A 24,176-nucleotide genomic window follows, 5' to 3' on the forward strand; every position below is an offset into this window, starting at 1 on the left:
CATTGATGAAAAGATATCTCAGTTGAATGCTCATAGTGTAAAGAGCTATAATGTGATTTGATTCTTTTCAGCTGCATTCTCCATAACAGTGTTAAATGTGCAAACGTTTATCAGGAAATGCAATTTACAAAATAATGATCATATTTGACTGAAGAATATTAAAACATTCTACATTTCCAAACTACTACATCCATTTCTCTGTCTCTCACATGGGTGGCTCCAAAGAGCAACGCTTGGCACTTTGGACTTTGCATGCAAAGGTACCAGTCCAATTCTTTGAGGTACTATTTTACTAATCTCGACCTTTTATATTTCTGTCATCTTTTGTTATTGATAGCTCCAATCCAACACCAGTAGGTTGAAAGAGACAAATGTTGACTCCTTTCAAAATGTCCAACAGCTTGAACAAGTTACAGAAATACGAACTTTATAATACACATAACATCACATTCCTACACAAAATAGTGCGACATTACAAAATCCTATCCTGTTTTTCTCAAATGCATATCAGAGGGCTGATTCCCAGCATTCCTTTTTGAAGATTTCCACACTATTGATAAGGCGAACATAGCACATTTTGAATATGGCTGAGATACCCGCCACCCCCTCTCAACACAATCCCCAAAAGGAAGGGAAACCGGAAACAGTTCTTGAAGTTTTTGGATGTGGGGAGGGAGTGACCCTCCCCCGGCCGTATTTATTAAAACAAAAAATTAAAACATTAAACGTTTCATTTTATGTACAATTTCATTATCACATTGCGATGTTTGGCTCACCTTAACATATTCTCTAATACAGAGTTTCTCCTAGCCGAACTAGCATCCAACAAAAACATTCTCTAGAAAAACTGAAATTGTACATCCTAACGTTTAAGGGCCAACGGCAAGGTCATAACCGGTGTCAAGATCCCTAACCAGACTTACCCCTCCCACTTGTGAGGGGCGACAGCACAGAGGCTTACCTCAAGTGCAACTACTAACAATTTCCCTTGACTTGACGGGGGCACTTAAGACTCGACGCCATTTAAAGGTCGTTCGAAGACTTGTGTGTGGTATCTAGAAGGTATCGTGGACCTCCCCCCATCCCACACAACTTACCGCATCTGCCGTCGCAGATGACCCTGGCCCCGGGAAATTCCCCAGGAGGGGGCTGTAACCCCTCCTCCAACGGAAGGGGCCTTGACCGCCTTTCCTTTACTTCCGGCGACCCGCCCTTAGACGGGACCGCCTCCCCACTGAGGGGCCAATGGCCACCTCTCCCGAGCGCTCCCATCCGTGTTGGGTGACGCCCACTCATAGGGATCTACCAATTAGTGCTCACCGATCATGACCTTACCGCCTACCAAAAATAAATACGACAATTTTTATTCAAACCTACAAAAAACATTGGTCGCTACGACCGAAGGAACATGCTAAAAAATACAACACTACACCAAATCATTTTAATCGAAACAAACTACACAATATTCACCATACTTTATTATGATCAACAACAAACTGATACTTTCACAGCCTGTAAACGGAATGGAAAAACAAACTTATAAATTCACTTTATTGCACAACAACTTGCTGTCCTCAGGGGCTGGTGGGTGGGTCAAAATTGGCTCTTCGTTCTGTCCCGAGCTCACGTGTAGCGAGGAGGTGCAGCTTCGGAGCACAAGAACAAGAGGACGTCTTCTGGTCTTGCGTCTCTTTTTATCCGTCTTCGGGGCGGGCGAGAACCCGCCCCTGCCCGCCCCTAGGGCGGGGCTGGCTACGTCGGTGTCTAGGCCAGCCCACTCTAGGGCGGGAAAAAGCGCGCCCCGGCTACGCCGCTTCGGGCATACCAGCCGAGACACGCCTCCCGCCCAAAAATGGCTTCCCGGGGGGATCGAGGCACTCCACCATACGTTCGGGGGGACCGAGTGGTCGCCCCTTTCCATATGGCTGAGATACCCGCCACCCCCTCTCAACACAATCCCCAAAAGGAAGGGAAACCGGAAACAGTTCTTGAAGTTTTTGGATGTGGGGAGGGAGTGACCCTCCCCCGGCCGTATTTATTAAAACAAAAAATTAAAACATTAAACGTTTCATTTTATGTACAATTTCATTATCACATTGCGATGTTTGGCTCACCTTAACATATTCTCTAATACAGAGTTTCTCCTAGCCGAACTAGCATCCAACAAAAACATTCTCTAGAAAAACTGAAATTGTACATCCTAACGTTTAAGGGCCAACGGCAAGGTCATAACCGGTGTCAAGATCCCTAACCAGACTTACCCCTCCCACTTGTGAGGGGCGACAGCACAGAGGCTTACCTCAAGTGCAACTACTAACAATTTCCCTTGACTTGACGGGGGCACTTAAGACTCGACGCCATTTAAAGGTCGTTCGAAGACTTGTGTGTGGTATCTAGAAGGTATCGTGGACCTCCCCCCATCCCACACAACTTACCGCATCTGCCGTCGCAGATGACCCTGGCCCCGGGAAATTCCCCAGGAGGGGGCTGTAACCCCTCCTCCAACGGAAGGGGCCTTGACCGCCTTTCCTTTACTTCCGGCGACCCGCCCTTAGACGGGACCGCCTCCCCACTGAGGGGCCAATGGCCACCTCTCCCGAGCGCTCCCATCCGTGTTGGGTGACGCCCACTCATAGGGATCTACCAATTAGTGCTCACCGATCATGACCTTACCGCCACAGGTCCGGATAGTTGACCGGCTATCCGGACCCCCCACAAAACTCCTACCTAAAGGTCATGTCTTAATGATTTTAACCAGGCTAAGAAGTCTCCTATGAGTAACTCATTCCCCACCCTCGACAAATGCACACCATCCCCCAGATACATACTGTCATCATTAATACAACTATGCGAGATCGAATGCAATGTCTTGGAACGGAACAACCTACTCACTTTGTTATTCAGTTTTCTAACAGAATGATTTAAAGCAGGGATCGAGATAGCCCCCCGCCATACTTCTCGTGGGATCATATGAGACCACGCAATTATGCACCCCGGAACTCTCCTTGCTAACCAACTTACCGTGGAAAGCATAGTCTCCAGGAGAAGTCGTCTACCGGTAGTGACCAAATCATTACCCCCTAAATGCACTATGACTATGGACGGCGGTGACCTCATCCGCTCTAACAAACCCTCAAAAAATGCCTGAAACTGGTCAATACAGAGACCGCCCCTTCCGTAGAAGGACACTCTGTACCCGTATTCCCCAGGTACGTGAACCATGTCACCTGCTTTGAATACGTCCGCGGCCCGTCTCACGTATGAGTGGCCCACGACCCACACCTCCTTCCTTACAGACGGTGATGTGCAACCGCTGGCCTGGTGTTGGGTCGACTGCACAGTCCGCCCTGCCTCGTAGGCTTGCGCAACTGAAAACAAACAAAGACAAGAGGCGTGAGTACATGATTACAGCGTCACAACATGTGCAATCGCACGTACCTCTTATAACAATTGGAGGACCAACGCCCCACACGTTTTACTTGTTCTACATTAAGACCCCTGGCTGTAGCTTCAGTGGCAGCCCCTATCCGAAAGGAATGGGTCCCAAATTCGCCCGGGTCCAAGCCCGTTGCGGCAATGGCCATTGCAAGCACCCGCTGAAACTGAAACCTCGTCAGTGGGGTGGCGTCTGCATGCCTCAACAATGTCCCCCCCCATGATGCCACCCTTCGTGCTAGGTAGTCTTCTAAGCACTGTACCGGACACATGGAGGATCCGGGGGTCCGGCGAATGATCGTGCAGTCCCCCCTCCCGTCTTGGTCGGACTTGGACCTGAGAAAGGAGACAATCATCGCATCGCCCCTGATCCGGACATGTTCCCTGCACAAGCCCCCCGACACATCCTGTTTGTTCCTTGCAACCAGCTCACTAACTCTCATAGCCCCGTGAAATGCCAGCGTAAATGCAGTCCGGAACAAACAGGTCTCGAAAGGGGACGAGCACGTGTTAGGGAGTGAGGCCAGTAACTGGGCCAACCTATCCAGACCTATCGGTCGTCTTACGTCTACTCTGCGACCCTCTAGGCGTTGCCACCCACGCAGCGCTTTTTGTACCGTAAAAGACGCTGTCGGGTCCTGGATGCCATGGGCCTTGGCAACAAAGGAAATGGCGGCACGATGCCTTTGGGCCGTAGCCACCGATTTCCCAGCCCTACGTAAAGACATCAGAAAAAGTACTACGCACTCTTCCTGCCCCCACAGTCCCCCTCTCTCTTCCCCCAAAAAGGCTAAATAGGCCTGAAACGCCCCTTCATATGCCTTCCTTGTCCTGGGTGCTAGACTCTCTCCCACGAGGTGACGAAGTTCGGGGCACCGAGAGACCAGAGAGCTTCGGGGAAGGGTGCCGGCTCTGGGTCCGCTGAAGGAAGGAAACCCGAGAAAGCCTGCATGTGAAAACGAGACAGTGCATCAGCAGCCTGATTCATCACCCCTGGGACATGTTTTGCTCTGAATATCACGTTCAGTTGCATACACAGTAAGACAATTTCTTTGAGCAGCCTCAAAATCAATTTACAACGGGCTGCCTGACTATTGATGCATTCTACCACGGTCATATTGTCGGACCAGAACACGACAGAATGATCTCTGAACCCGTCTGGCCATGTACTCAGGGCCACCAGAATGGGAAATAGTTCAAGGAAAGCTATATTACCCGTCAGCCCCTTCTCGTGCCACCATAGGGGCCACTTTTGTGCAGACCATTTTGTGCCGAAGATGGCGCCAAAACCTATACTTCCTGCTGAATCTGTCCATAGCCCAAGCTCTTCGGAGGACACGGCTGGCTTGTTCCAGACGACTCGGCCATTGAAGTCCGCCAAAAATGCTAACCAAATCCGCATGTCCTGGCGGACTTCGGCCGATAATCTCGTGCGATGATGCCCTTCTCTTAAGCCAACCATTGATTGGGCAATCGAGCGGGAAAACGGGCGAGCCATTGGGATCACCCTCAAGGCAAAGTTCAACTTTCCCACTAATTGTTGCAACTGGTGCAGTGTAACCTTAGGTGCATTTAAACATACTTGGAGGGCTGTCCTGAATTTCAACACTTTGCTAGCTGGTAAACGGAAACACCCCTCCCTTGAGTCCAACTCGATCCCCAAAAACTCGAGGCAAGTCGTGGGACCCATAGTCTTACCCGTTGCCAATGGCACACCAAAATGACCCATCAACACACAGAATTCATCTAAGGCCTGGGCACATTCGGGACTTCCGGCGGAGCCCAGGAACAAAAAGTCGTCAAGGTAGTGCATTACATTTCGAAAACCCGTTTTCTTAGTAAACACCCATTGCAGGAAAGTACTGAATTGCTCAAAATAAGCACATGATATAGAGCAACCCATTGGCATACACCTATCCATGTAAAATGACCCCTGGAACCCGAATCCCAAAAGACGCTGATCGTCTGGGTGTACCGGGAGCAACCGGAACGCTGACTCGATATCAGATTTCGCCATCAACGTCCCGGGCCCCAGGCGATTCAAGATGGCTACTGCCTCATCAAACGATGCGTATCGCACCGAACAAACTTCCGGATCAATTGCGTTGTTCACCGAAAGACCATGTGGAGCAGACAGATTATGGATCAAACGGAACTCACCTGGGTCCCTCTTGGGGACCACCCCTAACGGAGAACAAACAAAATTCGGTACCGGGGGTACACTAAACGGGCCGGCAACCCGTCCCCGGCTAACCTCTTTCTGAATTTTCTCATGCACTACAGATGTATGTTGCAACACGGAAAGTTGATTTTTGCACATCCCTACCCCCTGAAAGTCCCCCACCGGGATGCGGAAACCATGTGAAAAACCGTTCCGCAGCACCCCGGCAGAAGTACGATCCGGGTATTCGCTGAGCCAGGGAATCATTGCCAAGGTATCAATCGGGGTTGGTAACGGCGCCCCTCGGCCAAGCTTAGACCTGTTTGGCGCCCCCCTTACCCCCATTCTCACCCGTTCTGGCTCTGCACGATGACTCAGGATGGGACGACCCACACGTACTACATTCGTGTTTGAATTTACACAATCCCGGAGGCCTGGTACATTTCCCTTTGTTAAAATTAAAACAGAAACCCTTTCTCCCTGTATTGCCTGCGGGCCTTGACTGGTCGTCGGTGCTCGTACTTGGACGAAAGGGCGTCCCCACATTTTGGCGGGAGTAATCAATAACATTGCTCCCAACCAATGGCATTCTTAACATTCCCGATTCTTTCATTTTATCCCATGTTATAGAATCGTAACAATCCCAAGTCAAACTCTTGTTATGTTCCTTCTCTTTCCTGAACAGGTTGTCATAACAAAACCAATGGTTACCTTGATACGATGTCGAGTACCCCATAATTCGTGATTGATAAACGGGAAACTCAGGAAGCAACTCGGGCCTACGACCCCCCAAAATCGATGTGAAAATACCCCACGCATTGCCCCAGTTGCCAATATTCTCATTCACCTTAAAGGCGGCCATTTTTGCGCGCCAAACACTCGGATGCATTAAGTCCTTCTGACTTTTAACATGCTCCATATCATAATGGTCAACAAGCAAGGAGAAAATATTCACATACTCCCCAGACCAGATCTTTTCCTTTATAGCCAAAGGCACATGTTGTCCCAGTCTCTCTCTACGAGAGGGTGCTGACTCGTCCCTTGCAATCGGCAATGGCCGCTTACCTGAACCGGACGCGACTTCTGCCGCTTGCGGCTTGTCTTTAGCCGCCTCCCTTTTCTCACGAAGTCCTTTTATCAGCGCCTGTGCCTCGGCAGCCGCGGCGCCATCACTACTATCCCCCAACCATGCTGCTAGCTGTGCTGCCAGCTCGGGGGGCATGTCTCCCTTGGGTGTCGGGGTGACGACAACAGGGATTGGATTCCCCTCGATCGGTACTGGGGTCGGCGCCTCGAGCGGGGCAGAGGGAACCGGGACGTCTCCACCGGCTGGAACCCTTCTCGGCCTCTTAGGTCTCCCTCCAGCCGGCGCAGGGCCCGTACCCTCCTCCCCGTCCCGTTCTGCCAACCGTTTCTTTATGTCGGACACTTCTTTGCAAAGGGCCCGCACCATCTGGTCGGTCGTCATTCTCTTCGCGCCTTTCTTGGGCATCTCCCCGAGGAAGTATCTAGAAGACAAGAAAAAGGATCAAAACGCTCAAAATTGGCTCTTCGTTCTGTCCCGAGCTCACGTGTAGCGAGGAGGTGCAGCTTCGGAGCACAAGAACAAGAGGACGTCTTCTGGTCTTGCGTCTCTTTTTATCCGTCTTCGGGGCGGGCGAGAACCCGCCCCTGCCCGCCCCTAGGGCGGGGCTGGCTACGTCGGTGTCTAGGCCAGCCCACTCTAGGGCGGGAAAAAGCGCGCCCCGGCTACGCCGCTTCGGGCATACCAGCCGAGACACGCCTCCCGCCCAAAAATGGCTTCCCGGGGGGATCGAGGCACTCCACCATACGTTCGGGGGGACCGAGTGGTCGCCCCTTTCCAAGAGATGTGTTCTTAAATCAAACCTAGAGAACCACAATGACGGTATCATTCAGATAGTACAAATGTTTTTTGTATATTAGTATGGAAATTGTGAAATAAAACATTTCTCATGCTGATTTTCAACAGTCGATCTGCAATCATGAAATATAAGCTTTTGCTTGGAGGCCTCAAAGGTACTGATCTAATTTTCTTTTTTAGAATTATTCACAGATCGTATGATATGCTTTGTACAAATCAACTATGTTGTTAGATCAAAATTGATTAAAAAGTGACTATCTCAATTTCAGGACATATAGAAGAGGAAGGAGAAGAAGCTCATGTTTCAAATGCGGAGAGGCAACAACTGTTCATTATTTTCACCTCTATTAATTATATGTATTTTTATAATGTATATATTTATATTTTCCGATAAATATACATAGACATATAGCGATATATAGGGAGATACATACATATAAGTTGATACGTACAAGTTTATAAGTAAATGAGATGTTTTTCCAATTAATACTTCTAAGAAATGAATGGAAAAAAAATCGTAAAGTTTAGATAAGTCCCACTGAGCTTTGTACTTAGATCCCTGTTTTCAGAGTCCAGATTGACAAGCATAACACCATCAACCCACCTGTACCAGGTTGAGCTTTCCATTTTGGCAGAAGAGATTGCATTCACGGGGGAATCTTATCTTTTATTGCAAAATCTTATCTCACATAAAAAGTACTGTTCAACAGAGTCATAGCGTTACTTGAGTCCTTTGTGCAACATCCTTCCCTAACATAGTTCAATAGGCAAAAGTTGAACAGATTAGAAAAGTTATATAATTCTGTTTGTCTTTGACTGTAGAAAATAAAAAATGTGAAATGTCCACATTGCTGCAGCAATTTGCTCCCCTGTCACATGGGAGGTTCCATGGTGTAATGGTTAGCACTTTGGACTTTGAATCCAAGGATCCGAGTTCAAATCTCGGTGGGACCACTTTCATGACTTATGACCAAATCTTTTTCTGTCAAGTGTATTCATAAATATCATAAATCTAACACGGGTAGAGTGAAACATTGATTTATTGATTGTATTTTTAAAGTCTATTTGATGTGAGCAAATGATAGAACTTTTAGAAAACATGGAAATAAAATGGCTCAAAATAATGAGATATTTTGTGAGCTGACTCTGTTTTCTCAACTCATCACAAGAGGCTGATCCAAGATATTACTTGTTTAAATCTTACTGTTATTGATAAGGGGAACACTGAACTTTTTTAATTGGAATGCCTTCATTAAAAGAAAACTTGAGGAATCAAATTGTGTATTTTGGGGACAGAAGAGATGAACTTTTAAATAACAATCTTGAAATTAAGACACACAGATATTTACACTCTGTTTTTCTAAAGTAGATCCATAACCACAAAGTAGAATCTTTCGAAAGACATGTCAAATGTATTAATCTGAATTCCTCTTTCAAAGAAATTCACAATTAAATGCACTGTGTAAGTCAAGAATGTTGTCAGATAAGAAATCAGCAAAATGAACTATCTTATTACTGATCATAAAGATGAGAAAGGAAAAGAACCTCTTGCTTAAATTGTGGATGGGAAAGAACAGTTTTTAGTTTTCAGCTTCAGTACTTATGTTTATGAATAATTCATTTCTTTATATTGTATTATCACTATCTAGATGGATATAGCCATGTGTACATAGATACATACTTATACGTTGATAAGTTTCAGTATAAAACTTTGACGTTATGTTTTTCCAAGTCCAAATTCTAAGAAATTAGTGAAATATTAAATCTCATAATTCAAGCAGGTCCCACCGAGATTTGAACTCGGATCGCTGGAGTCAGAGTCCAGAGTGCTAACCATTACACCATGGAACCCTGCCATACATGAGGGATTTTTCCATTGAGACAAAAGAGAGCGCATCAGTGCGGGGGCTTTTCTTACATTGATGAAAAGATATCTCAGTTGAATGCTCATAGTGTAAAGAGCTATAATGTGATTTGATTCTTTTCAGCTGCATTCTCCATAACAGTGTTAAATGTGCAAACGTTTATCAGGAAATGCAATTTACAAAATAATGATCATATTTGACTGAAGAATATTAAAACATTCTACATTTCCAAACTACTACATCCATTTCTGTCTCTCACATGGGTGGCTCCAAAGAGCAACAGTTGGCACTTTGGACTTTGCATGCAAAGGTACCAGTCCAATTCTTTGAGGTACGATTTTACTAATCTCGACCTTTTACATTTCTGTCATCTTTTGTTATTGATAGTTCCAATCCAACACCAGTAGGTTGAAAGAGAAAAATGTTGAATCCTTTCAAAATGTCCAACAGCTTGAACAAGTTACAGAAATACGAACTTTATAATACACATAACATCACATTCCTACACAAAATAGTGCGACATTACAAAATCCTATCCTGTTTTTCTCAAATGCATTTCAGAGGGCTGATTCCCAGCATTCCTTTTTGAAGATTTCCACACTATTGATAAGGCGAACATAGCACATTTTGAAAGAGATGTGTTCTTAAATCAAACCTAGAGAACCACAATGACGGTATCATTCAGATAGTACAAATGTTTTTTGTATATTAGTATGGAAATTGTGAAATAAAACATTTCTCATGCTGATTTTCAACAGTCGATCTGCAATCATGAAATATAAGCTTTTGCTTGGAGGCCTCAAAGGTACTGATCTAATTTTCTTTTTTAGAATTATTCACAGATCGTATGATATGCTTTGTACAAATCAACTATGTTGTTAGATCAAAATTGATTAAAAAGTGACTATCTCAATTTCAGGACATATAGAAGAGGAAGGAGAAGAAGCTCATGTTTCAAATGCGGAGAGGCAACAACTGTTCATTATTTTCACCTCTATTAATTATATGTATTTTTATAATGTATATATTTATATTTTCCGATAAATATACATAGACATATAGCGATATATAGGGAGATACATACATATAAGTTGATACGTACAAGTTTATAAGTAAATGAGATGTTTTTCCAATTAATACTTCTAAGAAATGAATGGAAAAAAAATCGTAAAGTTTAGATAAGTCCCACTGAGCTTTGTACTTAGATCCCTGTTTTCAGAGTCCAGATTGACAAGCATAACACCATCAACCCACCTGTACCAGGTTGAGCTTTCCATTTTGGCAGAAGAGATTGCATTCACGGGGGAATCTTATCTTTTATTGCAAAATCTTATCTCACATAAAAAGTACTGTTCAACAGAGTCATAGCGTTACTTGAGTCCTTTGTGCAACATCCTTCCCTAACATAGTTCAATAGGCAAAAGTTGAACAGATTAGAAAAGTTATATAATTCTGTTTGTCTTTGACTGTAGAAAATAAAAAATGTGAAATGTCCACATTGCTGCAGCAATTTGCTCCCCTGTCACATGGGAGGTTCCATGGTGTAATGGTTAGCACTTTGGACTTTGAATCCAAGGATCCGAGTTCAAATCTCGGTGGGACCACTTTCATGACTTATGACCAAATCTTTTTCTGTCAAGTGTATTCATAAATATCATAAATCTAACACGGGTAGAGTGAAACATTGATTTATTGATTGTATTTTTAAAGTCTATTTGATGTGAGCAAATGATAGAACTTTTAGAAAACATGGAAATAAAATGGCTCAAAATAATGAGATATTTTGTGAGCTGACTCTGTTTTCTCAACTCATCACAAGAGGCTGATCCAAGATATTACTTGTTTAAATCTTACTGTTATTGATAAGGGGAACACTGAACTTTTTTAATTGGAATGCCTTCATTAAAAGAAAACTTGAGGAATCAAATTGTGTATTTTGGGGACAGAAGAGATGAACTTTTAAATAACAATCTTGAAATTAAGACACACAGATATTTACACTCTGTTTTTCTAAAGTAGATCCATAACCACAAAGTAGAATCTTTCGAAAGACATGTCAAATGTATTAATCTGAATTCCTCTTTCAAAGAAATTCACAATTAAATGCACTGTGTAAGTCAAGAATGTTGTCAGATAAGAAATCAGCAAAATGAACTATCTTATTACTGATCATAAAGATGAGAAAGGAAAAGAACCTCTTGCTTAAATTGTGGATGGGAAAGAACAGTTTTTAGTTTTCAGCTTCAGTACTTATGTTTATGAATAATTCATTTCTTTATATTGTATTATCACTATCTAGATGGATATAGCCATGTGTACATAGATACATACTTATACGTTGATAAGTTTCAGTATAAAACTTTGACGTTATGTTTTTCCAAGTCCAAATTCTAAGAAATTAGTGAAATATTAAATCTCATAATTCAAGCAGGTCCCACCGAGATTTGAACTCGGATCGCTGGAGTCAGAGTCCAGAGTGCTAACCATTACACCATGGAACCCTGCCATACATGAGGGATTTTTCCATTGAGACAAAAGAGAGCGCATCAGTGCGGGGGCTTTTCTTACATTGATGAAAAGATATCTCAGTTGAATGCTCATAGTGTAAAGAGCTATAATGTGATTTGATTCTTTTCAGCTGCATTCTCCATAACAGTGTTAAATGTGCAAACGTTTATCAGGAAATGCAATTTACAAAATAATGATCATATTTGACTGAAGAATATTAAAACATTCTACATTTCCAAACTACTACATCCATTTCTCTGTCTCTCACATGGGTGGCTCCAAAGAGCAACGCTTGGCACTTTGGACTTTGCATGCAAAGGTACCAGTCCAATTCTTTGAGGTACTATTTTACTAATCTCGACCTTTTATATTTCTGTCATCTTTTGTTATTGATAGCTCCAATCCAACACCAGTAGGTTGAAAGAGACAAATGTTGACTCCTTTCAAAATGTCCAACAGCTTGAACAAGTTACAGAAATACGAACTTTATAATACACATAACATCACATTCCTACACAAAATAGTGCGACATTACAAAATCCTATCCTGTTTTTCTCAAATGCATATCAGAGGGCTGATTCCCAGCATTCCTTTTTGAAGATTTCCACACTATTGATAAGGCGAACATAGCACATTTTGAAAGAGATGTGTTCTTAAATCAAACCTAGAGAACCACAATGACGGTATCATTCAGATAGTACAAATGTTTTTTGTATATTAGTATGGAAATTGTGAAATAAAACATTTCTCATGCTGATTTTCAACAGTCGATCTGCAATCATGAAATATAAGCTTTTGCTTGGAGGCCTCAAAGGTACTGATCTAATTTTCTTTTTTAGAATTATTCACAGATCGTATGATATGCTTTGTACAAATCAACTATGTTGTTAGATCAAAATTGATTAAAAAGTGACTATCTCAATTTCAGGACATATAGAAGAGGAAGGAGAAGAAGCTCATGTTTCAAATGCGGAGAGGCAACAACTGTTCATTATTTTCACCTCTATTAATTATATGTATTTTTATAATGTATATATTTATATTTTCCGATAAATATACATAGACATATAGCGATATATAGGGAGATACATACATATAAGTTGATACGTACAAGTTTATAAGTAAATGAGATGTTTTTCCAATTAATACTTCTAAGAACTGAATGGAAAAAAAATCGTAAAGTTTAGATAAGTCCCACTGAGCTTTGTACTTAGATCCCTGTTTTCAGAGTCCAGATTGACAAGCATAACACCATCAACCCACCTGTACCAGGTTGAGCTTTCCATTTTGGCAGAAGAGATTGCATTCACGGGGGAATCTTATCTTTTATTGCAAAATCTTATCTCACATAAAAAGTACTGTTCAACAGAGTCATAGCGTTACTTGAGTCCTTTGTGCAACATCCTTCCCTAACATAGTTCAATAGGCAAAAGTTGAACAGATTAGAAAAGTTATATAATTCTGTTTGTCTTTGACTGTAGAAAATAAAAAATGTGAAATGTCCACATTGCTGCAGCAATTTGCTCCCCTGTCACATGGGAGGTTCCATGGTGTAATGGTTAGCACTTTGGACTTTGAATCCAAGGATCCGAGTTCAAATCTCGGTGGGACCACTTTCATGACTTATGACCAAATCTTTTTCTGTCAAGTGTATTCATAAATATCATAAATCTAACACGGGTAGAGTGAAACATTGATTTATTGATTGTATTTTTAAAGTCTATTTGATGTGAGCAAATGATAGAACTTTTAGAAAACATGGAAATAAAATGGCTCAAAATAATGAGATATTTTGTGAGCTGACTCTGTTTTCTCAACTCATCACAAGAGGCTGATCCAAGATATTACTTGTTTAAATCTTACTGTTATTGATAAGGGGAACACTGAACTTTTTTAATTGGAATGCCTTCATTAAAAGAAAACTTGAGGAATCAAATTGTGTATTTTGGGGACAGAAGAGATGAACTTTTAAATAACAATCTTGAAATTAAGACACACAGATATTTACACTCTGTTTTTCTAAAGTAGATCCATAACCACAAAGTAGAATCTTTCGAAAGACATGTCAAATGTATTAATCTGAATTCCTCTTTCAAAGAAATTCACAATTAAATGCACTGTGTAAGTCAAGAATGTTGTCAGATAAGAAATCAGCAAAATGAACTATCTTATTACTGATCATAAAGATGAGAAAGGAAAAGAACCTCTTGCTTAAATTGTGGATGGGAAAGAACAGTTTTTAGTTTTCAGCTTCAGTACTTATGTTTATGAATAATTCATTTCTTTATATTGTATTATCACTATCTAGATGGATATAGCCATGTGTACATAGATACATACTTATACGTTGATAAGTTTCAGTATAAAACTTTGACGTTATGTTTTTCCAAGTCCAAATTCTAAGAAATTAGTGAAATATTAAATCTCATAATTCAAGCAGGTCCCACCGAGATTTGAACTCGGATCGCTGGAGTCAGAGTCCAGAGTGCTAACCATTACACCATGGAACCCTGCCATACATGAGGGATTTTTCCATTGAGACAAAAGAGAGCGCATCAGTGCGGGGGCTTTTCTTACATTGATGAAAAGATATCTCAGTTGAATGCTCATAGTGTAAAGAGCTATAATGTGATTTGATTCTTTTCAGCTGCATTCTCCATAACAGTGTTAAATGTGCAAACGTTTATCAGGAAATGCAATTTACAAAATAATGATCATATTTGACTGAAGAATATTAAAACATTCTACATTTCCAAACTACTACATCCATTTCTCTGTCTCTCACATGGGTGGCTCCAAAGAGCAACGCTTGGCACTTTGGACTTTGCATGCAAAGGTACCAGTCCAATTCTTTGAGGTACTATTTTACTAATCTCGACCTTTTATATTTCTGTCATCTTTTGTTATTGATAGCTCCAATCCAACACCAGTAGGTTGAAAGAGACAAATGTTGACTCCTTTCAAAATGTCCAACAGCTTGAACAAGTTACAGAAATACGAACTTTATAATACACATAACATCACATTCCTACACAAAATAGTGCGACATTACAAAATCCTATCCTGTTTTTCTCAAATGCATATCAGAGGGCTGATTCCCAGCATTCCTTTTTGAAGATTTCCACACTATTGATAAGGCGAACATAGCACATTTTGAAAGAGATGTGTTCTTAAATCAAACCTAGAGAACCACAATGACGGTATCATTCAGATAGTACAAATGTTTTTTGTATATTAGTATGGAAATTGTGAAATAAAACATTTCTCATGCTGATTTTCAACAGTCGATCTGCAATCATGAAATATAAGCTTTTGCTTGGAGGCCTCAAAGGTACTGATCTAATTTTCTTTTTTAGAATTATTCACAGATCGTATGATATGCTTTGTACAAATCAACTATGTTGTTAGATCAAAATTGATTAAAAAGTGACTATCTCAATTTCAGGACATATAGAAGAGGAAGGAGAAGAAGCTCATGTTTCAAATGCGGAGAGGCAACAACTGTTCATTATTTTCACCTCTATTAATTATATGTATTTTTATAATGTATATATTTATATTTTCCGATAAATATACATAGACATATAGCGATATATAGGGAGATACATACATATAAGTTGATACGTACAAGTTTATAAGTAAATGAGATGTTTTTCCAATTAATACTTCTAAGAACTGAATGGAAAAAAAATCGTAAAGTTTAGATAAGTCCCACTGAGCTTTGTACTTAGATCCCTGTTTTCAGAGTCCAGATTGACAAGCATAACACCATCAACCCACCTGTACCAGGTTGAGCTTTCCATTTTGGCAGAAGAGATTGCATTCACGGGGGAATCTTATCTTTTATTGCAAAATCTTATCTCACATAAAAAGTACTGTTCAACAGAGTCATAGCGTTACTTGAGTCCTTTGTGCAACATCCTTCCCTAACATAGTTCAATAGGCAAAAGTTGAACAGAATAGAAAAGTTATATAATTCTGTTTGTCTTTGACTGTAGAAAATAAAAAATGTGAAATGTCCACATTGCTGCAGCAATTTGCTTCCCTGTCACATGGGAGGTTCCATGGTGTAATGGTTAGCACTTTGGACTTTGAATCCAAGGATCCGAGTTCAAATCTCGGTGGGACCACTTTCATGACTTATGACCAAATCTTTTTCTGTCAAGTGTATTCATAAATATCATAAATCTAACACGGGTAGAGTGAAACATTGATTTATTGATTGTATTTTTAAAGTCTATTTGATGTGAGCAAATGATAGAACTTTTAGAAAACATGGAAATAAAATGGCTCAAAATAATGAGATATTTTGTGAGCTGACTCTGTTTTCTCAACTCATCACAAGAGGCTGATCCAAGATATTATTTGTTTAAATCTTACTGTTATTGATAAGGGGAACACAGAACTTTTTTAATTGGAAAGCCTTCATTAAAAGAAAACTTGAGGAATCAAATTGTGTATTTTGGGGACAGAAGAGATGAACTTTTAAATAACAATCTTGAAATTAAGACACACAGATATTTACACTCTGTTTTTCTAAAGTAGATCCATAACCACAAAGTAGAATCTTTCGAAAGACATGTCAAATGTATTAATCTGAATTCCTCTTTCAAAGAAATTCACAATTAAATGCACTGTGTAAGTCAAGAATGTTGTCAGATAAGAAATCAGCAAAATGAACTATCTTATTACTGATCATAAAGATGAGAAAGGAAAAGAACCTCTTGCTTAAATTGTGGATGGGAAAGAACAGTTTTTAGTTTTCAGCTTCAGTACTTATGTTTATGAATAATTCTTTTCTTTATATTGTATTATCACTATCTAGATGGATATAGCCATGTGTACATAGATACATACTTATACGTTGATAAGTTTCAGTATAAAACTTTGACGTTATGTTTTTCCAAGTCCAAATTCTAAGAAATTAGTGAAATATTAAATCTCATAATTCAAGCAGGTCCCACCAAGATTTGAACTCGGATCGCTGGATTCAGAGTCCAGAGTGCTAACCATTACACCATGGAACCCTGCCATACATGAGGGATTTTTCCATTGAGACAAAAGAGAGCGCATCAGTGCGGGGGCTTTTCTTACATTGATGAAAAGATATCTCAGTTGAATGCTCATAGTGTAAAGAGCTATAATGTGATTTGATTCTTTTCAGCTGCATTCTCCATAACAGTGTTAAATGTGCAAACGTTTATCAGGAAATGCAATTTACAAAATAATGATCATATTTGACTGAAGAATATTAAAACATTCTACATTTCCAAACTACTACATCCATTTCTGTCTCTCACATGGGTGGCTCCAAAGAGCAACAGTTGGCACTTTGGACTTTGCATGCAAAGGTACCAGTCCAATTCTTTGAGGTACGATTTTACTAATCTCGACCTTTTACATTTCTGTCATCTTTTGTTATTGATAGTTCCAATCCAACACCAGTAGGTTGAAAGAGAAAAATGTTGAATCCTTTCAAAATGTCCAACAGCTTGAACAAGTTACAGAAATACGAACTTTATAATACACATAACATCACATTCCTACACAAAATAGTGCGACATTACAAAATCCTATCCTGTTTTTCTCAAATGCATTTCAGAGGGCTGATTCCCAGCATTCCTTTTTGAAGATTTCCACACTATTGATAAAGCGAACATAGCACATTTTGAAAGAGATGTGTTCTTAAATCAAACCTAGAGAACCACAATGACGGTATCATTCAGATAGTACAAATGTTTTTTGTATATTAGTATGGAAATTGTGAAATAAAACATTTCTCATGCTGATTTTCAACAGTCGATCTGCAATCATGAAATATAAGCTTTTGCTTGGAGGCCTCAAAGGTACTGATCTAATTTTCTTTTTTAGAATTATTCACAGATCGTATGATATGCTTTGTACAAATCAACTATGTTGTTAGATCAAAATTGATTAAAAAGTGACTATCTCAATTTCAGGACATATAGAAGAGGAAGGAGAAGAAGCTCATGTTTCAAATGCGGAGAGGCAACAACTGTTCATTATTTTCACCTCTATTAATTATATGTATTTTTATAATGTATATATTTATATTTTCCGATAAATATACATAGACATATAGCGATATATAGGGAGATACATACATATAAGTTGATACGTACAAGTTTATAAGTAAATGAGATGTTTTTCCAATTAATACTTCTAAGAAATGAATGGAAAAAAAATCGTAAAGTTTAGATAAGTCCCACTGAGCTTTGTACTTAGATCCCTGTTTTCAGAGTCCAGATTGACAAGCATAACACCATCAACCCACCTGTACCAGGTTGAGCTTTCCATTTTGGCAGAAGAGATTGCATTCACGGGGGAATCTTATCTTTTATTGCAAAATCTTATCTCACATAAAAAGTACTGTTCAACAGAGTCATAGCGTTACTTGAGTCCTTTGTGCAACATCCTTCCCTAACATAGTTCAATAGGCAAAAGTTGAACAGATTAGAAAAGTTATATAATTCTGTTTGTCTTTGACTGTAGAAAATAAAAAATGTGAAATGTCCACATTGCTGCAGCAATTTGCTCCCCTGTCACATGGGAGGTTCCATGGTGTAATGGTTAGCACTTTGGACTTTGAATCCAAGGATCCGAGTTCAAATCTCGGTGGGACCACTTTCATGACTTATGACCAAATCTTTTTCTGTCAAGTGTATTCATAAATATCATAAATCTAACACGGGTAGAGTGAAACATTGATTTATTGATTGTATTTTTAAAGTCTATTTGATGTGAGCAAATGATAGAACTTTTAGAAAACATGGAAATAAAATGGCTCAAAATAATGAGATATTTTGTGAGCTGACTCTGTTTTCTCAACTCATCACAAGAGGCTGATCCAAGATATTACTTGTTTAAATCTTACTGTTATTGATAAGGGGAACACTGAACTTTTTTAATTGGAATGCCTTCATTAAAAGAAAACTTGAGGAATCAAATTGTGTATTTTGGGGACAGAAGAGATGAACTTTTAAATAACAATCTTGAAATTAAGACACACAGATATTTACACTCTGTTTTTCTAAAGTAGATCCATAACCACAAAGTAGAATCTTTCGAAAGACATGTCAAATGTATTAATCTGAATTCCTCTTTCAAAGAAATTCACAATTAAATGCACTGTGTAAGTCAAGAATGTTGTCAGATAAGAAATCAGCAAAATGAACTATCTTATTACTGATCATAAAGATGAGAAAGGAAAAGAACCTCTTGCTTAAATTGTGGATGGGAAAGAACAGTTTTTAGTTTTCAGCTTCAGTACTTATGTTTATGAATAATTCATTTCTTTATATTGTATTATCACTATCTAGATGGATATAGCCATGTGTACATAGATACATACTTATACGTTGATAAGTTTCAGTATAAAACTTTGACGTTATGTTTTTCCAAGTCCAAATTCTAAGAAATTAGTGAAATATTAAATCTCATAATTCAAGCAGGTCCCACCGAGATTTGAACTCGGATCGCTGGAGTCAGAGTCCAGAGTGCTAACCATTACACCATGGAACCCTGCCATACATGAGGGATTTTTCCATTGAGACAAAAGAGAGCGCATCAGTGCGGGGGCTTTTCTTACATTGATGAAAAGATATCTCAGTTGAATGCTCATAGTGTAAAGAGCTATAATGTGATTTGATTCTTTTCAGCTGCATTCTCCATAACAGTGTTAAATGTGCAAACGTTTATCAGGAAATGCAATTTACAAAATAATGATCATATTTGACTGAAGAATATTAAAACATTCTACATTTCCAAACTACTACATCCATTTCTCTGTCTCTCACATGGGTGGCTCCAAAGAGCAACGCTTGGCACTTTGGACTTTGCATGCAAAGGTACCAGTCCAATTCTTTGAGGTACTATTTTACTAATCTCGACCTTTTATATTTCTGTCATCTTTTGTTATTGATAGCTCCAATCCAACACCAGTAGGTTGAAAGAGACAAATGTTGACTCCTTTCAAAATGTCCAACAGCTTGAACAAGTTACAGAAATACGAACTTTATAATACACATAACATCACATTCCTACACAAAATAGTGCGACATTACAAAATCCTATCCTGTTTTTCTCAAATGCATATCAGAGGGCTGATTCCCAGCATTCCTTTTTGAAGATTTCCACACTATTGATAAGGCGAACATAGCACATTTTGAAAGAGATGTGTTCTTAAATCAAACCTAGAGAACCACAATGACGGTATCATTCAGATAGTACAAATGTTTTTTGTATATTAGTATGGAAATTGTGAAATAAAACATTTCTCATGCTGATTTTCAACAGTCGATCTGCAATCATGAAATATAAGCTTTTGCTTGGAGGCCTCAAAGGTACTGATCTAATTTTCTTTTTTAGAATTATTCACAGATCGTATGATATGCTTTGTACAAATCAACTATGTTGTTAGATCAAAATTGATTAAAAAGTGACTATCTCAATTTCAGGACATATAGAAGAGGAAGGAGAAGAAGCTCATGTTTCAAATGCGGAGAGGCAACAACTGTTCATTATTTTCACCTCTATTAATTATATGTATTTTTATAATGTATATATTTATATTTTCCGATAAATATACATAGACATATAGCGATATATAGGGAGATACATACATATAAGTTGATACGTACAAGTTTATAAGTAAATGAGATGTTTTTCCAATTAATACTTCTAAGAACTGAATGGAAAAAAAATCGTAAAGTTTAGATAAGTCCCACTGAGCTTTGTACTTAGATCCCTGTTTTCAGAGTCCAGATTGACAAGCATAACACCATCAACCCACCTGTACCAGGTTGAGCTTTCCATTTTGGCAGAAGAGATTGCATTCACGGGGGAATCTTATCTTTTATTGCAAAATCTTATCTCACATAAAAAGTACTGTTCAACAGAGTCATAGCGTTACTTGAGTCCTTTGTGCAACATCCTTCCCTAACATAGTTCAATAGGCAAAAGTTGAACAGAATAGAAAAGTTATATAATTCTGTTTGTCTTTGACTGTAGAAAATAAAAAATGTGAAATGTCCACATTGCTGCAGCAATTTGCTCCCCTGTCACATGGGAGGTTCCATGGTGTAATGGTTAGCACTTTGGACTTTGAATCCAAGGATCCGAGTTCAAATCTCGGTGGGACCACTTTCATGACTTATGACCAAATCTTTTTCTGTCAAGTGTATTCATAAATATCATAAATCTAACACGGGTAGAGTGAAACATTGATTTATTGATTGTATTTTTAAAGTCTATTTGATGTGAGCAAATGATAGAACTTTTAGAAAACATGGAAATAAAATGGCTCAAAATAATGAGATATTTTGTGAGCTGACTCTGTTTTCTCAACTCATCACAAGAGGCTGATCCAAGATATTATTTGTTTAAATCTTACTGTTATTGATAAGGGGAACACAGAACTTTTTTAATTGGAAAGCCTTCATTAAAAGAAAACTTGAGGAATCAAATTGTGTATTTTGGGGACAGAAGAGATGAACTTTTAAATAACAATCTTGAAATTAAGACACACAGATATTTACACTCTGTTTTTCTAAAGTAGATCCATAACCACAAAGTAGAATCTTTCGAAAGACATGTCAAATGTATTAATCTGAATTCCTCTTTCAAAGAAATTCACAATTAAATGCACTGTGTAAGTCAAGAATGTTGTCAGATAAGAAATCAGCAAAATGAACTATCTTATTACTGATCATAAAGATGAGAAAGGAAAAGAACCTCTTGCTTAAATTGTGGATGGGAAAGAACAGTTTTTAGTTTTCAGCTTCAGTACTTATGTTTATGAATAATTCTTTTCTTTATATTGTATTATCACTATCTAGATGGATATAGCCATGTGTACATAGATACATACTTATACGTTGATAAGTTTCAGTATAAAACTTTGACGTTATGTTTTTCCAAGTCCAAATTCTAAGAAATTAGTGAAATATTAAATCTCATAATTCAAGCAGGTCCCACCGAGATTTGAACTCGGATCGCTGGATTCAGAGTCCAGAGTGCTAACCATTACACCATGGAACCCTGCCATACATGAGGGATTTTTCCATTGAGACAAAAGAGAGCGCATCAGTGCGGGGGCTTTTCTTACATTGATGAAAAGATATCTCAGTTGAATGCTCATAGTGTAAAGAGCTATAATGTGATTTGATTCTTTTCAGCTGCATTCTCCATAACAGTGTTAAATGTGCAAACGTTTATCAGGAAATGCAATTTACAAAATAATGATCATATTTGACTGAAGAATATTAAAACATTCTACATTTCCAAACTACTACATCCATTTCTGTCTCTCACATGGGTGGCTCCAAAGAGCAACAGTTGGCACTTTGGACTTTGCATGCAAAGGTACCAGTCCAATTCTTTGAGGTACGATTTTACTAATCTCGACCTTTTACATTTCTGTCATCTTTTGTTATTGATAGTTCCAATCCAACACCAGTAGGTTGAAAGAGAAAAATGTTGAATCCTTTCAAAATGTCCAACAGCTTGAACAAGTTACAGAAATACGAACTTTATAATACACATAACATCACATTCCTACACAAAATAGTGCGACATTACAAAATCCTATCCTGTTTTTCTCAAATGCATTTCAGAGGGCTGATTCCCAGCATTCCTTTTTGAAGATTTCCACACTATTGATAAGGCGAACATAGCACATTTTGAAAGAGATGTGTTCTTAAATCAAACCTAGAGAACCACAATGACGGTATCATTCAGATAGTACAAATGTTTTTTGTATATTAGTATGGAAATTGTGAAATAAAACATTTCTCATGCTGATTTTCAACAGTCGATCTGCAATCATGAAATATAAGCTTTTGCTTGGAGGCCTCAAAGGTACTGATCTAATTTTCTTTTTTAGAATTATTCACAGATCGTATGATATGCTTTGTACAAATCAACTATGTTGTTAGATCAAAATTGATTAAAAAGTGACTATCTCAATTTCAGGACATATAGAAGAGGAAGGAGAAGAAGCTCATGTTTCAAATGCGGAGAGGCAACAACTGTTCATTATTTTCACCTCTATTAATTATATGTATTTTTATAATGTATATATTTATATTTTCCGATAAATATACATAGACATATAGCGATATATAGGGAGATACATACATATAAGTTGATACGTACAAGTTTATAAGTAAATGAGATGTTTTTCCAATTAATACTTCTAAGAAATGAATGGAAAAAAAATCGTAAAGTTTAGATAAGTCCCACTGAGCTTTGTACTTAGATCCCTGTTTTCAGAGTCCAGATTGACAAGCATAACACCATCAACCCACCTGTACCAGGTTGAGCTTTCCATTTTGGCAGAAGAGATTGCATTCACGGGGGAATCTTATCTTTTATTGCAAAATCTTATCTCACATAAAAAGTACTGTTCAACAGAGTCATAGCGTTACTTGAGTCCTTTGTGCAACATCCTTCCCTAACATAGTTCAATAGGCAAAAGTTGAACAGATTAGAAAAGTTATATAATTCTGTTTGTCTTTGACTGTAGAAAATAAAAAATGTGAAATGTCCACATTGCTGCAGCAATTTGCTCCCTTGTCACATGGGAGGTTCCATGGTGTAATGGTTAGCACTTTGGACTTTGAATCCAAGGATCCGAGTTCAAATCTCGGTGGGACCACTTTCATGACTTATGACCAAATCTTTTTCTGTCAAGTGTATTCATAAATATCATAAATCTAACACGGGTAGAGTGAAACATTGATTTATTGATTGTATTTTTAAAGTCTATTTGATGTGAGCAAATGATAGAACTTTTAGAAAACATGGAAATAAAATGGCTCAAAATAATGAGATATTTTGTGAGCTGACTCTGTTTTCTCAACTCATCACAAGAGGCTGATCCAAGATATTACTTGTTTAAATCTTACTGTTATTGATAAGGGGAACACTGAACTTTTTTAATTGGAATGCCTTCATTAAAAGAAAACTTGAGGAATCAAATTGTGTATTTTGGGGACAGAAGAGATGAACTTTTAAATAACAATCTTGAAATTAAGACACACAGATATTTACACTCTGTTTTTCTAAAGTAGATCCATAACCACAAAGTAGAATCTTTCGAAAGACATGTCAAATGTATTAATCTGAATTCCTCTTTCAAAGAAATTCACAATTAAATGCACTGTGTAAGTCAAGAATGTTGTCAGATAAGAAATCAGCAAAATGAACTATCTTATTACTGATCATAAAGATGAGAAAGGAAAAGAACCTCTTGCTTAAATTGTGGATGGGAAAGAACAGTTTTTAGTTTTCAGCTTCAGTACTT

The 24,176-nt window shown here is 38.7% G+C and overlaps 13 non-coding genes across 13 annotated transcripts; 7 read left to right on the forward strand and 6 right to left on the reverse strand.

Moving 5' to 3' along the window:
- The first annotated feature begins 8,360 nt into the window (after positions 1–8,360).
- On the forward strand, positions 8,361–8,432 carry TRNAQ-UUG (transfer RNA glutamine (anticodon UUG)). Its single transcript has one exon. It is a non-coding gene; the product is annotated as a tRNA-Gln (tRNA).
- An 825-nt stretch (positions 8,433–9,257) lies between these two features.
- TRNAQ-CUG (transfer RNA glutamine (anticodon CUG)) lies at positions 9,258–9,329 on the reverse strand. The gene has a single exon. It is a non-coding gene; the product is annotated as a tRNA-Gln (tRNA).
- A 1,546-nt stretch (positions 9,330–10,875) lies between these two features.
- Positions 10,876–10,947, forward strand: TRNAQ-UUG (transfer RNA glutamine (anticodon UUG)). Its single transcript has one exon. It is a non-coding gene; the product is annotated as a tRNA-Gln (tRNA).
- Positions 10,948–11,772: 825 nt separating this feature from the next.
- Positions 11,773–11,844, reverse strand: TRNAQ-CUG (transfer RNA glutamine (anticodon CUG)). Its single transcript has one exon. It is a non-coding gene; the product is annotated as a tRNA-Gln (tRNA).
- A 1,548-nt stretch (positions 11,845–13,392) lies between these two features.
- Positions 13,393–13,464, forward strand: TRNAQ-UUG (transfer RNA glutamine (anticodon UUG)). The gene has a single exon. It is a non-coding gene; the product is annotated as a tRNA-Gln (tRNA).
- An 825-nt stretch (positions 13,465–14,289) lies between these two features.
- On the reverse strand, positions 14,290–14,361 carry TRNAQ-CUG (transfer RNA glutamine (anticodon CUG)). Its single transcript has one exon. It is a non-coding gene; the product is annotated as a tRNA-Gln (tRNA).
- A 1,548-nt stretch (positions 14,362–15,909) lies between these two features.
- On the forward strand, positions 15,910–15,981 carry TRNAQ-UUG (transfer RNA glutamine (anticodon UUG)). Its single transcript has one exon. It is a non-coding gene; the product is annotated as a tRNA-Gln (tRNA).
- An 825-nt stretch (positions 15,982–16,806) lies between these two features.
- TRNAQ-CUG (transfer RNA glutamine (anticodon CUG)) lies at positions 16,807–16,878 on the reverse strand. The gene has a single exon. It is a non-coding gene; the product is annotated as a tRNA-Gln (tRNA).
- A 1,546-nt stretch (positions 16,879–18,424) lies between these two features.
- Positions 18,425–18,496, forward strand: TRNAQ-UUG (transfer RNA glutamine (anticodon UUG)). Its single transcript has one exon. It is a non-coding gene; the product is annotated as a tRNA-Gln (tRNA).
- An 825-nt stretch (positions 18,497–19,321) lies between these two features.
- On the reverse strand, positions 19,322–19,393 carry TRNAQ-CUG (transfer RNA glutamine (anticodon CUG)). Its single transcript has one exon. It is a non-coding gene; the product is annotated as a tRNA-Gln (tRNA).
- A 1,548-nt stretch (positions 19,394–20,941) lies between these two features.
- Positions 20,942–21,013, forward strand: TRNAQ-UUG (transfer RNA glutamine (anticodon UUG)). The gene has a single exon. It is a non-coding gene; the product is annotated as a tRNA-Gln (tRNA).
- Positions 21,014–21,838: 825 nt separating this feature from the next.
- TRNAQ-CUG (transfer RNA glutamine (anticodon CUG)) lies at positions 21,839–21,910 on the reverse strand. The gene has a single exon. It is a non-coding gene; the product is annotated as a tRNA-Gln (tRNA).
- Positions 21,911–23,456: 1,546 nt separating this feature from the next.
- On the forward strand, positions 23,457–23,528 carry TRNAQ-UUG (transfer RNA glutamine (anticodon UUG)). The gene has a single exon. It is a non-coding gene; the product is annotated as a tRNA-Gln (tRNA).
- Positions 23,529–24,176: the final 648 nt, after the last annotated feature.

This window comes from Lissotriton vulgaris, chromosome 4_1, assembly GCF_964263255.1.
Source record: "Lissotriton vulgaris chromosome 4_1, aLisVul1.2, whole genome shotgun sequence".
In the NCBI taxonomy this organism is placed as follows: Eukaryota; Metazoa; Chordata; class Amphibia; order Caudata; family Salamandridae; genus Lissotriton; species Lissotriton vulgaris.